This window comes from Taeniopygia guttata, chromosome 6 (genome assembly GCF_048771995.1).
Source record: "Taeniopygia guttata chromosome 6, bTaeGut7.mat, whole genome shotgun sequence".
In the NCBI taxonomy this organism is placed as follows: Eukaryota; Metazoa; Chordata; class Aves; order Passeriformes; family Estrildidae; genus Taeniopygia; species Taeniopygia guttata.
Window position 1 is genome coordinate 29476529 of NC_133031.1, and position 12512 is coordinate 29489040.

General features: G+C 36.6%; 1 long non-coding RNA gene across 1 annotated transcript; it reads left to right on the forward strand.

Moving 5' to 3' along the window:
* Positions 1-4723: 4723 nt before the first annotated feature.
* Positions 4724-11957, forward strand: LOC140684488 (uncharacterized). Its single transcript, XR_012056810.1, has 3 exons — positions 4724-4872; positions 6234-6369; positions 8619-11957. It is a non-coding gene; the product is annotated as an uncharacterized lncRNA (long non-coding RNA).
* Positions 11958-12512: the final 555 nt, after the last annotated feature.

Below are 12512 nucleotides of genomic sequence, written 5' to 3' on the forward strand. Positions count from 1 at the left end.
ACCATCAGAAAATCCAGTGCTCATTTTTAAACCACTACGTTGCATTTAAAACCCCTCCTTGGTACTTTTCTTTTGCCATCAGGAACAACTATATATATATATATATATATATATATATATATATATATATATATATATAAAACAAGTTCATACCTTTCAATCTAAAAAAAATTGACAGCCCTCACATGCTGAAAACCTGCTATGCCAACAGATGAATTCTCCAGATGTCCAGGAGTGATTTCATTATAGGGGTTCTGCTGATATGCTTTTTTCTTTTAAAATAATGTTGGTTTCCACCTGGAAGTATTTGACATTTTTTGTAATGTGTAATAACATAACCAGTGCCATTGGGTTTGCTTCCCGCTTTTCATCATCACTAATTTTTTGGGGTAAAATATTTCAGTAAATATGGGTAGAGGTAGCTTTTTCTTTTCAAGCTAAAAGAATTACTTTAAAGACGAGGGAAAAGATGAAATTCCTGCAGCGAAGCTGGTAAAAAATTGTTCTGCTATTTACAAAGTGCAGCAATGCCTTTTGATTAAAACCAAAAGTGAAAAATCCAACTCTAGCTTGAGAGCATTAGAGACAAAGTTCCTTCAATGAGACAGAGAAAGAAAAGAGAGTCAGGCAGCACCTGTGAACTTCTGCAGAGTCTCAAAAATGTGCTGCTCTGGAAGAGCTCTTTCTAGCAGTGTAAGGGCATTTATCTGCCAACATTCCTTCCACCCAGCTACTTAACTGTTGTCTTTTGCTTCCACCTCTCTAGTGGAAAGTGACAGGGAGGTTGGAACTTTCAGGGTGATTTTTAAGGTCCCTCCCTGCCCTAAGCAGTCCATGACTTCCTTTGGGACCTTCAGGAACATTTATTGCTTCCATATCTGCTCAGCCATGCAGCTGAGAACAAGACCAACCTTTACTCTGCAGTATGTTCAGTAGAAAAAAGAAGTCTGTAGAGTCATTGTGTCCTGAGTATCTCCACAAAAGTAACATTTTCAAGAACCTTCCAAGATAACATCCTAAAAAATGCAACATTAGAAAGAACTGCAAGGCATTTGCATAGAAATGATCGCAGTATTCCATGGTGGACTGATTTTTGCCTGTGTTTCAGGATGTTTATGAAAATTCCAGGACTGATTACTATATTCATTTCATGAAAGTAGTAGAAATGTACTGAGTCAGTGCATTAATTGCTTCAGTCATAAGAAAATATTTATCTCAGTTATCCAATAGTAAAAATTATATTGCCCAATTGCTTAATCTTTAGTGCATGTAATAACATAGAAAAAACACGGCAAAATGCTTTCTGTCAAAGAAATTCAGTCCACAGTAAAGGAGTGCACTTTGAAATAATGAAAAACATCTTTTGGAAATACTTAGTGTGTTGATAAATGTCAAACTCTAAATAATGTTGGTTATGTGTTAGTAAATTATGCACACATATAAAAAGAGAGCATGCTCAGCAACTGGGGAAGAAGTAGTTATGACACTTAGGACATGTTATAACTGGAAAAGAATCTTCACTTGGGTTGCATTTAACCAGTGAAGAAATTAAAAAAAAAAAAAAAAAAAGGAAGAAGAAAAAGGAAAAGGACAAAGAAAAAGGGAAAAGGAAAGTTTAATAACAATTTAATTTTGTCTTAGAATCAATTCCCTTTCAGAACAAAGGAGTAACTGTCAAAGTGGGTTTTGGAACAGAGTTGTGAGAGATGTTAGAGACCAGTCAGAGGTCTAGAAAATATGATCTCTGAAGAAAGACTGTGTGAACTGGGACTCTTTTAGATTAAAAAAGAGAAAGCCAGGGCTAGGTGACCTCCCTTCCAGCTTTATATTTCTATGGAAATAAAAGGATCTGAAGGAGGGTCACTGCATCTAAAGACATAATCCTATCATTCAGGAAATAAAAATTGCTTCTGTATAAAAGTTGAACTGCCACCTAACCTACATGAAGAAATAAGGGGAAATTAGTGTTCTTTTACCCCCAGAAAAAGCAGGAAAACAACGTGCAAGGGATGGCAAAATTTTGTTTATATGCAGGAGACTGGGGTTTTTATTAAATTCTGAGGTTGTTTTGTTAATATTTATTGTAGAAATGATAATAGCTGCCAGATCAGATGACACTTGGAAGTTTGTGGTATTAAAGCAATAAATAAATAACTGGTTTTTAACAGTTGGTGGTAGATGTGTTTACAAATATCATCACAAAGAGCACCTGGCCACCTCAACAGCTCCTAACAACCCAACTTTCTAGCAAGACATCAATTATACACATGAAGTATATTCCAATGGGCCATATACTTTTCACTGGGATAATGGATAGTGTTTTCCTTTATGACAATCATCTTTATAACAGGGAGAGGATTCTTGCAAACCACCAGATGAAAGGCAGATGAAAGTGAGCTCATTCAAACATGGTATAAACAAATTGGGAAATCCTCTGTTCACTGCTCTCCAAACAGTCTGTGATAACATTTGGGGTCCTTTTATTTTTGCTTTGCTTGCAGGAATGCACAGAGGTGCCTTTTCTTGCTCAGTGGCAGGGGGTTTTCCATGCATGATGCTGTGAGAACGGGTAGGCAGAAGAGGGGGAGGATGAGTAAAAGGAAGGGTGCATTGAAAAACCTCTTGTAGGTCTTGAAATCAAATGCAGATAGATGGAGTTGTCTGACTTGCCCATGTAGAAAACCAGTGATAGAATCAAGCCTAGTACTCAAACTCTTGTTTATTTGTTCTCTGCCATGGTTCCTCAAAATCAATTCTGTCTATCTTCCTTGATTGTATATATATATTTAGGTTTCTACTGTACTTTCCTTCTGTCAAGTGTATTGAACAGTTAACAGTACAGAAGATATTAAATAGATGTTTTTTCAGATTGTGTTTGCTTTTAGCTTATTCTTTTGAATCAAGCAGGAACAGTGAAGATGTGAAATTGTTATTATTTTCAGTTTTTCAGATGAAGAAACATTCAAAATTGTACTGATTCTATTTCTGAGAGATTCTAGCAATGTGCTTCATCCTCTGGACAGTTGCTGCAAAGAGGTGTATAAATCTGAGACATTTGTTCTCATAATTTTTTTTTCAATTTTATTCTTGAGATTCTGCCTGAGATTCTGTTTTAAAAATTCATTATTATTTGATTGCAAGTTGGATGTCGGCCAACTAAATTTTTGAATTTGAAAGAAAATGCAGCATCAGCTTCTTTGGGACTATAATGGAATGAAACCCTCCAAGTACTCATTAAAAGGGTTTCTGATGTCTAGCAAAATTAGATGAGGTGTAAATCACTGAACTACCATATGTGATTTGAGATGGAATATTTAATTTTGTAGGCTCCAAACCCAAGGCTAAAGGGAAATTTAACTACACCAGCATAATATTTTGATGATGGAAGAAATAATAAAATTTTTGATGTTTTATATTTAAAGTTTAATTTTAAAAAAGTGTTTATTAAGGGAGTCTCCATTGATATCCACATTGTTATCTGGCATATAGGCAAATCCTCGAGGAATAATACTAAAGTACAGTAATGACTTTTCTCCACTGAAGAGTTTCTGAAGGCTGTAAAAATATTACTGGAACATTTTGATTGCAGAGGCATGATCATAATAATTATTTCTTCCTTTAGCTTCCTCCTGGTAATTCTGTGCCCTTTGATGTAGCTCATATTAGGGTAAGTTAGCCATTGCTCCTCAGTCACTGAAGAATGGAGCTGCTTCCATTGTGGAGGTAGAAGGGATCAGGAGCCACGAAACAGTTTTGCCTTCAATCTTTCTTGTGTTCAAAGTGCAGTTGAAAAGTGACAGCTTTTCCCCTAGAAGTAAATCTATTATTATAAAATAATAAAAGTAAATATTTCTATTAATTTTTTGTCCATTGACCCTTGTTGGGATTGGGGTTCATTATGTTAATGCCATGTGAGTTTGCAAGAAAAATGCCTGGTCTGAAGTCTTTGTAAACAGACAGAAGGAAAGGGATGTAGGTGCATCACCTGAATAAATAAATACACTGAAGAATGAGTCTCACTTTGTTACACTTGAAGCAAGTTTGATTTTGATCCCTTGTGGCTCTATTTGAACTATGGTTTTGTGAGATTATATAGGAATTTTATAAGTTTTTGCACTAATTTAAGTTGTCAGGCTGTGACTCAGCCTTTAACTGCACTTTTGAGAATAAAGATTAGATGTTATTGTTTTCTCATTATTATTCTCTAAATGTCTTTATGAAAGCAGACAAGAATTTATTTCGCATGTGGCAAAAGCGTAACTGCCCTGACATGAAAATTAGTTCAAACAGAAAAAAAAATTTGTTTTCTTGTTTATGCTGCACATAAGAATGGAATATATCTGTACAGAAATGTACTTCTTTGTGATGGGATGAATGAACAGACTTTGATTCCTCAAAGAGAACTATTTGTTTGTCTCTTCGAGCCAGACAAGTTGAGACTTAGGAATTATATTTTAGGAGGAATTACTTTGAAGGCAAGGGAGAAATCATGTGAGAAAACTGTCATTTGAGGAAATCTTGTGCATAGTTTCAAATTTATTAAGAATAAAGACATTCTTCAGAAAAGGAATGAGCTTTGAAAGATTCAGGATGTGCAGCTCTGAGAATAAGGGAGATTTTGTTCCTTCCCATTGTTCTGTGGAGTGGGGAAGTGGAGCTGTGGGAGTGTGTTGGGATCAAAGGATGGTTGGTAATTTGTTTTGTGTCCTTTTCTACAGCTACTTTGGTATCCAGTATAAGCTGAAATGAATAATGTTCATTTCTTGAGGAAAATATGGTGCATTTGAGAACCAGTGTTCAAATGAGCAATAATCCAGTCTGGCTTCCTTTGTGTTATCCAAAGCAGCAGCGTCTTCAGCTTCAGAGATAAGGGTAGGAAGACTGCTTAATTTCAAAGGTTTTCACTTTTATCTTAGTCTGGGAAATCTGAATACTTTAATGGGTTTAGGTTTTTAATTTAATTCCAGGTTGCTCATCATTTCACCTTTCAGCTGGGCTATAGAGATAATTCAATCATATTTCCCTTGACAAACCCTCTGAATTACACTTATATTTCTCTGCAGATGTGAAAATCAGCTGCCATAATAGAGTGTGACAGACTTTTGCCTTCCCTCCCTCTTTCTCCCTTAATTTAGGGACTGTTCTTGTCTCGCTTCATAATGCAGATGCTCTCTGACACAGGCATGTGAGAGACAGCCCTTGTACAAAACACAATGTGGTGGTTTTTGTAGAGACACAACGTCAAAATCTTTGGAAGTAAGTTCAGAGAGCAGTCATTAGGGAAAGAAAAGCATGAAATTTGCAAAAAAACAAGGATGTTCTTGAGGTTTGGAGATTGTAGGCTCTGTTTTTGCCCAGAGTTCAAGTAATACTCATTTATTTACATGCTTTTTCCCTTCCATAATTCTTTGAAAAAATTTTTCCAGCGCTACCCCCATGCTCTCCACCACATAATCATATCTTAACTTCTGATGCAAATACATGGACATAGATGAGGATTCTCTGCTCTGATTCTTGATCTCAAAAGGGTGATCAAGAAAGGAAAAAAGGAAAAATTAATTTCTTAAATGAATGTTTTAGTGTAAGCCTTTACAAATTAATTTTGTATGTGAAATGTCTTCTCTTAGAGGAACCAAGAGAAAAGCTCAAGCTTTTCACAGGTTTGGCTGAATGCTTGCTAGACAATGTCACATTTCCATGCTCAGATGAGGTCTGTCTTTTCAATGTTCATCTTCTTTTTGAGGTCACTAAACATGAAAAATTTTTTATCTCCCACATGGGTTTCATCACCTCTGTTTTTATGCTACCTCTGGAGGTGGAGACGGCCCCAGCTGCTCAGCAGTTACACAGGGCTTTTCTGGATTTAGAATTCCTCGGGTGTGAATTGCTACCACCATTCCACAGAGATGTTTCTGCATTCTTTCCTTTAGGAAGCTGACTGTACTGCATGCATTTTCTTTTAGTTAAGAGGCAAGGAGCCATCGAAGGCACATAAAACAGTTTTTCCTCGTGGCTCTGGCTGAAACACCTGAGTTTATTCTCTTTAATTCTAGACCATACAAACTTGTGAAAGCTCAGGGTCTAAACCTACCCTTTATATGATGCGCTGTTGTTCTGCAGATAAAATTTTCTGACCTTCTCCAGAGAGATATGAGCATTAATTTTTTGCCCAAAATACTCTCAGGAATACCATCAGTTATTTTAAAAATTGACATTTGTTTTATATTTGGCAGGTGTTCATACCCAACCTTGGACATCAAACAGCCTTTTTATTTGAGGCATTATTGGTATTTGCCGAAGACAGTCCCTTTCAGCAAGGAAAGTAACACCTGGATATTTCTACATCATAAAGGCAGAGTGTGGAATAAGGTGTGTATGTAGGTGAGGTAAAGTGAATTAAAAAAAAATCCTAGAACAATTAAAAATTTTAAAAAGTCTTCTACTATGTGTGTTATATGTGCACATTCATGTTCATGTGTTTGTACAGGTATGTTAACCTTTTAACATGAGGATGAAACTTAATAATATGCCTTAAATTATAGTGGCTTTTCAACCTGTAAATTATATAGACAAAATTTATTACAAAAAATATCTGTCAGTGTAATTAGACATTTTAATTGATTAAATGGATGGAAAGCAACTCAGACCACATTAGGATTTTTCTCACTTTATTTTTGGGTAAATGACAAAACAGTCTTCCCATAGGCCAGAAAACTGAGGGAAAGGAGGAAAATACAGAAGCACAAAGTACAGATATTTATATTGCAGTGTAAAAGAGCATTGTGAAGTAAGAATATTTTGCATCAAATTATTTTTCCCACAAGATTTTATTAAACCTTCCTTTTCTCAGGCTTTTTTATAGCCTGAAGCTATTTGTCTTCATGGCATAACAACACTATTTGTAGTTAGAGGTACAACCATCTGCAGTATTAATTTTCAGAGTGTGGCTCTCTTGATACTGCTGCTCAGGTAATAATTTTTTTTAGCAGTGATGAAGCCACAGATATTCTCTGTGAGACATAGTAGAAAATCGTATTTCATAATCTTGTTTTGAACATCATTTTAATATTTAATGTGACCACGTGTGACTCTGACAGGTGTAAACTGTGATACATAGGATTCATTTCAGTGGCCAGATTCATGTCTCTTCCTGTGGTGGCAGTGGACAATTAAAGTCAACGTGACTGGGAAAGGCACCTGAGAAAATGAAACTCCACCATCTGTCTTTGCTTCAAGTTGTGAAATTGCTTTTAGAGGAATTCAAGAGCTACAGATTGGTATGAGATGGAAAATTTGGAAAGGCAAATGGGTCAAAAACGATTGACAAGGCATTGTAATGTGGTATAATCCTTGTGGAAAACAGTAGAAGGTACTTTTATTTCCAGCACAGATCTGTCTGTGCTGAACTGAATATGAATATGAACTGAACTGAATCATGAGTATCATCTCATTTGAACTGAATATGAGTATCATCATGCAACTTGTGGCTTATTCTGTGCTTCAGCATTTTTTCATTTTATTCTGGCTTGCTTGTGCTATTTCTTTATACTTGCCATTATATATATATGTATTTTTTTCTATATTTTATGATTTTCTTTTAGATTTTCAGATCGTTAAAGAATTCTTGATGCAATCATCTTAATTTTTGATGTACTTCCAATCTTTCTTCCATGTTAGGATAATTTGTTGTCCTGTCTTTATCTCTTATATTCTTTTTTCCCTTATCACTGCTAGATACTTGTATTTCCCTGAGCTATTTGAAGTCCATTAGCCTTATTTTGTTAGTTGCAATTTAAAGGAAGAATTGAAGACTTATCATTTTTATTATCTTTTTCTCTTGAATTAACTTCCACTTTGAGATTCTCAACCACTTCCTCCTAAGAATTAGAATTAAATCTAAAATGGCTACTTTCTGTGTAATTTCCTCCACTTCATGAAATAAAAAAGCAGTCCCTAGCAGATCAGAAGAAATGAATAGACAACTGTTTTCTTTTTCAAAGAAAGCCTCAGATAGTTGTTACATTCTCATCCTACTAGGGAATGTATTCCTATTCCCACAAAGTCCTGAGCTTTAGGTCTTTCCAGTTTCTGCCCCTTGGATACCTCTAGTAGCATCTATACTGAAAGAGCCTTCTAGTCAGAAAAATCTTTGGTTCAAACCTGTCACTATGTGCACTTTGTCTCTCCCATTTTTCGAGCGGTGGTCGACAGATATTTCTGTCAGTGATCTGGAGTGCACGGTCTTTGGGGAGCAGTGAGGGGGCTGGGGCTGTCCAGCCTGGAGAACAGGAGGCCCAGGGATGACCTTGTCACCCTCTACAACTCCCTGGCAGGAGGCTGGAGCCAGGTGGGGGTTCAGCCTCCTCTCCCAACCAACCAGTGACAGGACAAGAGGACAAAGTCTTAAGCTGCAGCAGTTTGAACACCATTATGTAAAAGGTTTTGGAATGGACTGGCCAGAGGTGGAATCACCATCCCTGGAGGTGTTTAAGGAAAGACTGGACATGGCCATGGTCTGGTTCACAAGGTGGTGTTGGGTCATAGGTTAGACTGGATGATGTCAGAGATTTTTCTACCTGATCTGATTCTGTGTTTCTGCTTGTGGATCTGTCCTGCAGGTGTTTGATGGCTCACTTTGCATTCTCCCTTTCTTAGAAAATTTTCAGTTCTCTCGCTCTCTCCTTGGCTTTGATCACATAGATTCTAAATCTATAACCTGAGAAGAGGAGAGAGAAAGGGCTGCAGACTTTTTTCTATGATGCCTTTTAAAACTGGTCCAAAGCCCTGCTCATGAGGAACAACTTGCCAAGCTGGTGAGAAGGTTTCCCTCAGCAGTCAGTGCCAGAGAGAACCATCCTGCATGTCCACCTGTGCAGCCAGACCTGCCCATGGCACATCCTGAGCCTTTATTCCTGGCTGAGGGTGTGGATAAGGTCATCATCTCAACTCACAGCTTCTTCAGCCTTCCCCTGCAGCACCACCAGTGCCCAGGTACACAAACAGGAGATGCCACACACATCTTGGTGCTCCTCTGGGGCAATAAACCTTGTTACTTCAGGGAAATAATGTTATTCTTAATAATTATTATTTCTACCATTCTCTGAGCTATGGAAATTTATGTCTTCAGCTAATTAAATAACTGCTTGTGTGCTTGACAAACTGTTATATTTATGCAAGAGGGTTATTTCCTCAAATTACTGAAAATAGTTGCATTGAATGAATACAATAGGCCACTTAGATACTTGGCATATAATGTCTGTTTCAACATTAATACTGAGGGAAATTTTAATCTACTCAATTCTTTTATGACATCTAGAAGACAAGACAGGGATCGATGCATGCATAGCCTCTCATTTTTGCCAATTTTATGCAAATAAAATGGCAAAAAATGAACATAATTTTGTTCCATTACTCCATTACGCCTAGTACAATTATTGTTTCACTATCCTTGTTGCAGACTATTTGATGTACTTGTTTTTCCACTTTTTGCAAGTATCATTTTCCAGAGGCTAATAGTACAACTATTCAAGTATTGACTGAAAAAAGAAAGAAAGAATTTTTTTAAATACACATAAGAAAAAACCAGGAAAATTAAGTAGGCTCCAAAAGTAGCAACTGGAAAGGAAAAGGTAATTTCAGGAAAAGTAAATAATTTCACTGCAGTATTAAAAAACATTCTGTAAAATTAAGTATTAAAGTATTAGGTTAACAATGAAGCCATTATTAAAAAGCTGGTTTTTTTTTTTTAATAATAAGAAATCTACATGAGATTATTTTGAAGTAGAAACACTAGGATTAAGCTGCATCACTCTAAAGGAGATGAAATGAGATATTTGGATGAAGATTGTATTAATCAAAATACTGATTACACTGCTGATTTAATATTTACCCAACATTTTTGTTGGAGATGATGAAATTTGTCAGCCTGACAACATGAGCAGAGAAGTCATGCTTAAATAGCCTTGGAAGAAATTGGTGTAGGACTTACAAAGCTCCTGGGTAAAGTATAATGTGATGAGTAAGAACCAGTAAGCCACCAATAATACATGCATTCTTCCTAAGCCTTGTAAAGAAAAAATAGTGGATAGGAGAAAATTGGAACAGATGGCTTATTTTTATTTTCAAAATCTTTTAGTTAGGCTTTTTTAAAAAAAATCATTCAGGAAACTAGCCAGAAAAAATGTGGAAATCTCTGCTAAATTCTGAAGGAAGGGTGTAAATCCCAGTAAGGTCAATCTAGTTTCATTATCTTCTAATAATTTTTTCAGTATTTTGTTGAATCTATGAATAAAAAGAACAAATACAGAAATAAAGGCAACAGTGGTTTGAATCCCAAAGATCATGTCCTAATTTAGAAAAGAATGAGAGAAAATAACTCAAAGTAAATGCTTTCTCAGCTAGAAAAAGTCTAATAGCAGTGTCCCTTTGGGATCATTAAAGGGTATTGGATAAATTCAGTACACCTACTAATGATGTGTAAGAAAGGTTGAATTGTGAGATGGAGCTTTGCTGACAAGGAAAAAATGCCCTGGCTTAGTCAAGATTAACCAGGATTGTGAAAAACTCCAGAAGGAATAGCAGGGAAAATAAAAGGCAGCAGAATGAATGCAGGAAAAACCTCAGCAGAAGTGACATTTGCAGTGGGAAATGTCAGTGCAAGATGCATCAAGGTTTCAGCATGGCGTACAATTACACATCTATTCAGTAGGAAGACTTCTAAAAACTTTGTATTTTAAAAAATAAGAGGTTCATACTCAGAGTCAAGATCAGTGTCGGCAGATTGGCTCTGTCATAGATGGAAATTCTATCAGATTGTCTGTTTAATTTTTTTTTTTTTGTGCAGAAAGAATGTAGAAAAGAATATGGAAAAATATAACATGATTTTATTCCCTGGCTTGGCAGATTTTTATCTGAAGCAGAGAGGTGTTTCAAGTAGCAATGATGTCATTATCAGTGCTGATAGAACTTGGTGTTTTCTGGTCTCTGCTTTTCTGAAGCATCTTTCACCTTTAAATGGACCTGAAGCCAAATTGTAATTTATCCTGTTATTCTTCATCCACAGACTACAATTTAAAAATAAGAGTGCAAAAAATATAATTATTTTTTTCTTAATGAAAAAATTCTGCAGAAGAATAAACATTCCAATGGAAATCTGGCTCTTTCTTTGTAGGATAGATTTTACACCTCAGCTCATGCATATGCATAAAAAATACAGATCTCACTCTAGATTTTTTCTCCATATATAAAATGGGAAAAAAATTTGAAAGAATAACATAAGCATTATTTTCCACCTCTGTTGTTTTGTAGATGTTTCTGTGTTTGGTAAACTTCTTAAAGCACTTACAGTCTTTATTGTATGGCAGTTTTCTTCTTGGAGATGATGGTAACAAATGTCACTACTGTAGCGAAACACACACATGGGTGTTAAGAAAGGTAAGATTTTTCTATCTTACTTCACTTTAGAAGTGTGCCAGTGAATTTTCTGTGAATTTTATTGCTTTCTAAGTTTAGAGAAAAATAACTAGGCTAGGGAAGGCTTATATTTCTTTCTAAATATTGAAAAAATGAGTAGGTGAGGGGAGGCTTATACTTTTAATCTTATAAAATTGATACATCCCAAGAGCTGACTTACTAGATAAGACAACAGGAACAGAAAATTGTGACATGCATTATTCTGTTAGCACTGGAATCCAATAAGTAGGGACAAGTTTCTTTTACCTCAGGAGAGAGACTGATGGTTTCCATTATATCAGAATTTTTTTTTTTTTTGGAGTGGCTCAGGTGGCTCAGTCTTGCTCAATGAAAAATTAGTGTGGGATTCATGAAGAAAAAAAAAAAAAAAAGCCTTTTGCTGTCCTCTCTATGAAGTGTTGGATGCATATTTGGAAAGCAAAGCTGCACTCAGGTTCCCTGTCAGGCTCAGTAGGAACCCTGCACCCTGTGCACTGCTGTGATGGGTTAGGCTAGAGCAGCTCCTGGAGCTGTCAAATCCCTCTGTGCAGCCATTACCTCCTGCCTACACGCCTGTTTCACCAGTGTGTCACAAGGCCAAGGCAGGTCTATATATCCCTGTCCAGAAGCAGTGCAGAGCTTGGCCCCTTCCACTTAATGAGCCCAGTAATATCTGTCCCAAGGAGAAAGCAAAGGGCACGAGAAGCATTTGTTTCTCTTAATATCCTTGCAAAGAGGTCAAACCCAATGGTATTAGTTTTTCTCCCTCTGCTCTTCAGCCACTTACATTGTTCTCAACAGAACTGCACAAGCACAGGGCTGGATGCTGTAAATAGTACCGAGCATCCTTAAGTGAGGGAGATGTCTGCAGCATTGATCTCAGCCTGCAGGAGAGGGCCAGCAGAGCAGGGAGGGTGCCTCTGTGTGTGCAGGGGGGGAGGGAGGAGAGGATGGTCTCTGCTTTATTCTTGTCCTCCGTTTTGCAGATATTCTGAGCAGCTGCAGAAGTCTGTGTTTGGGGGCTGTTTTGCTTTATCTATTCTACTCTCTCACAACAGCAA